We start from the raw sequence: 6,000 nt of genomic DNA on the forward strand, positions 1-6,000 counted from the left end.
GCACACTAACTGAAATAATAGGAATCTATGCTGACCGGGAATTTTTTTAAAAAAAAAAATGCACTCATCTTCTGGCAATGTCAAAAAAAACAAAAAAAAAATGATACAATTTCATGAGTGCTGTCTACTCCCGTTTCCGAATGAAAACGTACAGAAATTTTAAGAAACTATAACACATTTTAGGAATGTTAATCCAGTGGGTAATATTTATTATATCTACTAGTTTCACCGATTTCTATAGTTTCTTATACAAGTAGTACAGAAATTTTATTTTATTAGATTTTTACTATTTGTTTATATACTGTTCTTATTTAGCCACTTACGCCCTCTGGGGAACTAAAGGAGTAGAGGAATTATTTGGTTCATTTTTATTTGTTTTTATTTTCCAGTGTTGTATTTATTCTTAAAGAGCGATTTGCTCCCTTTATGAAATATAAATATATAAATAACTAATTTTGAAATTAAATAAATAATTTCAAAATTTCAGATCTTTCGATCTGAAATTTTGGAAACTGGCTTTTGTCATGTGATAATAATACCATAACTGGTATTGTTATTATGCGAAAAAATGGGGGTGCTACGATCAATATTTCTAAATTCTTCTTCTTCTTCTTCAACCTTTTGGTTCTGTCCACTGCTGGACGAAGGTCTCCCCCATGATTTTCCAGATCACTCGGTTTTCTGCTTCTCCCATCCATCTCACTTCTGCAATTTGTTCCAGTTCATCTCTCTACCTTCTTCTCGGTCTTCCTCTTTGTCTTGCTCCATCCACTGGTCTCCACTCTGTTGTTTTTCTAGTCCATCTCCCATCACTGCATCTGGCATTATGGCCAGCCCATCTCCACTTAGCCTGTTTAATGTATTTTACAATATCCATGACACCTGTTTGAGATCTTATCCAGATATTTGTCTTCCTATTTCTTAATGTTGTTTTTAGCATACTTCTTTCCATGCGATGTTGTGTTGTTCTCAGCTTTTTGTTTAGGGCTTCTGTTAAAGTCCATGTTTCTCCTCCATATGTTAGGACAGGAAGTATGCACTGGTCGAAAGCTTTCCTTTTTAGACTCATGGGGATGTCAATTCTGACTATTTCTCTCATTTTCCCATAAGCCATCCATCCAAGGTGAAATAGTCGTTCAATCTCTTTTCTTTGGCACTCCTCAAAGGATAATAATTGGCCCAAATATACATATGAAGTCACTTGTTCTATTTCATGGTTTTCAACTTTGATAGTTCTATGGTTTATGTATTTATTCATAATTAGTTTTGTTTTTTCTCTATTTATTTTTAATCCAATTTCTCTGGAGGCTTCATTTAGCTGATTTAGCCTTTCTTCCAGATCTTCAAGATTATCTGCTATTAGGACAATGTCATCTGCAAATTTCAGATGATACAGCCTTTCTCCATTTATGTTTATTCCTTTTGTTTCCCCAATCAAGGCTTCTAAAGACTAAAGACTTCTAGTGCAGCTGTAAATAATTTGGGAGATATGGTGTCGCCTTGCTGGATGCCTTTTTGTATTGGGAACTTTTCATTGTTTTTATATAATTTAGTTGTTGCATTATTGTAAATATGTTTCAGTGTTTCAATATATGGTTTCTCAGTTTCCTGTGTTTCAAGTGATTTTAGTGTTGCAGATGTTTTAATAGAATCAAATGCTTTTTCATAGTTTATATAGGCCAGACGTATTCAATTGATTTTTCAATGAGCTATCTTAATGTGTGAATATGGTCCAAAGTATTGTAATTCTTCCTAAATCCAGCTTGTTCACAGGATTGCATTCCCTCTAGTTTAGATTTTCTTCTATTATTTATAATTTTTGTGAAAACTTTATATATCGTGGGGAGTAGGCTTATAGGTCTGTAGTTTTTAATTTCTTCCTCAATGCCCTTTTTAAAAATTAATATTAGAAGTGAATTGTTCCAATTTTTCGGAATTTTTCTGTTTTAGGCATTTATTGAAGAGTTTACTCAACTGTTTGATGACAGGGCTTCCTCCCAGTTTTAAGAAGTCTACCATAATTCCATCTTTTCCTGGGGCTTTTCCATTCTTCATTTCCTGCAGTGCCATTTCCACTTCACCTTGTAAGATCTCAGGGGATCATGTACTTCCTCACGCGAGTAATCCATAGATGATTCTTGGATGTCCCAGTCTTTGTCTTCATAGAGTTCAGTATAAAATTTCTGAATTCTTTTGATTATTGCATCTCTATTTTTTATCAGTTCACCATTTTTCCCTCTTACAGCAGCATTTCCTTTGTTCCAACTGATAATGTTCGTCTCAGGCCCTTCATATTACTATTGTTTTATTATTAATTTCTAAATTGCGGAGTGTGAAACCCAAGTTTGAAATTGCTTGAACGAAAATCAATTTAATCTATTGATGGAAAAAGTCCCGAGTCGATTCCAGTCGACGAATGGAATTTTTTAAAAATTAAAAAATAATTTAAAAAAAAAAAAATATATATATATATATATATTTTATTTTAAAGCGTTTTTAAATGCTTGCATCGCTCAGACTATTTGCGGGACACCATTCGGTAGGGATAATTGCCACAATTTTATTCCAAGTGTTGCAGTTTATATGGACTTCGTATGTTCACTTATATCAGCATGGAAAATACCCAGTGCGCATTCATCCTCCTTCTAGGGCCCAAGGTTGCATATCTACGTAGGCTGTTCAATAAGTAATAAGACTATATTTATAAAGAAAACAGATTTCCTTTAATCGTCATTATTTACATGGTCTTTTTCGAAGTAACTACCGTGAGACGCGATGCATTTGTCCCAACGTTGCGTCCACTTCTTAAACACATGTGAAAGTCCGTTTTTTGAGAGTTCTTTCAAAACCGCCTCCGCAGCTTTTACACATGCTTTGTTGCTTTCGAAATGGCGGCCTCTTAGTGGTTTCTTGAGCTGAGGAAACAGCCAGAAATCGCACGGTGCGAGATCAGGACTGTATGGAGAGTGTGGTAGGATATCTGTGTTGTTCTTCTGCAAAACGTCCACTACACAACCAGCAATATGTGGCCTTGCATTATCGTGGTGCAATAAGAAGCCATTCTTCAGCAATGGACGCTTCCTTTTGACGTGCTTGATGATAATCGCTGCTGTGTCGATCATTGTCTCTGTGATGGACGTTGAAGGTCTTCCCTCACGTTCAAGATCTTCGACATTTTGCCTTCCTTCCTTAAAAGTTTTATGCCAGCGAAAAGCACTTGCCCTCGACATTGCTTCATCGTGGAAAGCTTCGCGTATCATGTTAAAAGTGTCCGATGCCGATTTTTGCAAACGCACACAAAATTTAATCGCATAACGCTGTTCCAAGGACGCTTCCATTTCGAAGACTGGTCGCGCCTCGTAGGCGCCACGATGAGCGTTTAGTCACGTCACACTCTGGCACATCAGCCCGTATACGCCATCTGATGCATTTTGACGCATTTGATGAGTTTCGGTAAAACTTTTACCAAGTTTAACACGAAAGTCAATCGCAGCTCTCTGTTTGAAACTAATTTTCCGACCGTTCGTCAAAACACACTGTCACTCTTGGCACTCTAACTCGGCTTCTAATGAAACAAATGTCATAAACAGTTGACACAACACTAATGAAGGTTGCCGCTTTCGACAACAAAAAGATACAACAGGTGACGCCACTAGTTTCTTCTATTTTCGAAAAGTTCGCTTTCTTTTTGGACAGCGGGTGTATTATTCAATGAAATGAACAAATAAAGAAAGGATGGAAGGAAAAAAAACAGGTATCTCGGTTCTCCTCTTATATGTCAAACATACAGCAATATTTCTTTATTCCACAGAAATTAATATTGTGATGAATGGTTTCGCCACAGTAAAATTAGTCTTATTACTTATTGAACAGCCCACGTACATTCAATGAAGCAATGGCTTTGAATACTTTCGGGTTATAAAGCATTCTTCGAAGTAGTGAAATAATGCATCTTTTCGGAATTTTATATATTACACGATATATACTTCTACACGATAGTCACAGGTTTTATAGCTTGCAGGGAAGCAACAGAGCACCTGTGCTAATCTGCAGCTAAGAAAAGTAGTGCTCTTTTTAGTGGGGAAACCCGGTACTTTTAGTTATAATCTAACATTTGAATTGTTACTGTTTCTAAAGTAGTATTAGAAACAAGTATTTTTGTTCAGGTGGCGCTAATATGATGTGCGTTGTATTTTACTTCTTATCTCATTTTTCATTTCCAAAATTCAAACATCTCAACCAAAAATTTTCCTTGAAAAATCCAATCTGAATTTTCGATTAAATTTATTATAATTTTCCAGTACTGTTATATTATTAAGAAAATTATTCTTTTCTTATAAATTTACAATTTTTGCTAAAAATGCTAACTTTATTTTAATTTTTTTTTATATATCTGGTCCAGACAAGGAAGGCCACAAGACCACACACTAGTGCCGTGTGTAAACAAGAGGAATATGTTCACATTTTGCTTGAAGAGCTGGGGATTATAATCTTTGAAGTCGGAATAGGTCAGGTTTGGAGTCAGAATGAAGTCTGATTAGGGGAGGCTTTTACAAAGGATAGCAGTAGATGGGATAAAAGAGGAGTTTCTATGAAGAGAGGGATTGAAGTGGATCTGTGAGAGAGGGATTATTAATTAGCCGAAATGCCCTCTTTTGAATAGACTTTAGTAATCTTAGAGAGGATTTTGGTACATCACCCCAAATATGAGACCAATATTCGATTGATGGGCGGAATTAGGCTTTGTATAGAGTTAGCAGCTGTGAAGGTGTGAAGTCGTGTCTTGTGCGAAAAAGTACACCAAGTTTTTGTGGCGGCTGCAGAAGCTATAGTTGAAATATGGTTATGCCAGGAAAGATCGGAGGTTCGTCAGTTAAAGAAGAGAAATCTGATCGTGTTTGGATATCTCAGCATTACTGAAGGAAGAGGAAAACATGCCAGCTTTCTTGCGAGAGATCAGACAGACCTGAGTTTTGGTGGCATTGAAGTTTACAAGGTGGCCCTCACCCCACTAGGATATAGCTAGGAGATTTGAGTTCAGGTTCCTGGTCGTGGTAAATCTTGAGGACAGCATTGAGAAAAAAATATTGGCTACAGTTATCGAAATTTTTTTTTTCACCTTGATATCTACAATCTCTGTCCAAAAAGAAACCGAATTTTTCGAAAATAAAAGAAACTAATTGCGCCACTTGTTGCATCTTTTTGGTGTCGAGAGCGGCAACCTTCCTTAGTGTTGTGACAACTTTTTATGACATTTGTTTCATTAGAAGCCGAGTTATAGTGCCAAGAGTGACAGTGTGTTTTGACGAACGGTCAGCCGTCACGATATTCATGACGTACGCGACGAATTCTCGCTATCAATCGCTTCAAAACTTCGAGATAAAACTCACCATTGACCGTTTGGTGAGTTTTATCTTTTACGATTCCAAGGGAATCTACGACTCCCTTGGAATCGTAGAAACAAATCAGCATTATCTTTACTTTTGACTTCTCCAAGAGACTCTTTTACGGATGCCCCTCTTTTGGTCGTCTCCACTCAGCACTCTGGCGCTTTGTTTCGGGCTCATACTCAAAACATGACGTTCCGTCACCAGTAACGATCGTTTCAAGGAAGTTTGAGTCCTTACCAGCGGTTGGTTTTAATGAGATACTTGCAGTATTCAATTCGATACATTTTTTGGTCGTCGGTCAACTTATGGGCAACAAATCGCGATTTCAATTTACGAAGGTCCAAACTCTCGGTTAAAATGTTGTGCACAGGTGCTTTTCAAATCCCCAATTCATCTTCAATTAATCTCACCGACGATTTCGGGTTTCTTTGATGAAATCACGCACTTTTTGGATGTTAACTTAGCTCAGTCCAGTTTTTGGACAGTCCGGCTTTTCGTCGTCCTCAAGCGTCTCACGACCACTTTGAAATCGCTTAAACCACTCGTAAACTTGAGTACGGGATAAGCATTCATCACAGTATGCTTTTTGACGCATTTGATGAGTTTCGGT

This window comes from Typopeltis vanoorti, chromosome 20 (assembly GCF_054136105.1).
Source record: "Typopeltis vanoorti isolate ZY-2024b chromosome 20, IOZ_Tvanoo_1.0, whole genome shotgun sequence".
NCBI classification, from domain to species: domain Eukaryota; kingdom Metazoa; phylum Arthropoda; class Arachnida; order Uropygi; family Thelyphonidae; genus Typopeltis; species Typopeltis vanoorti.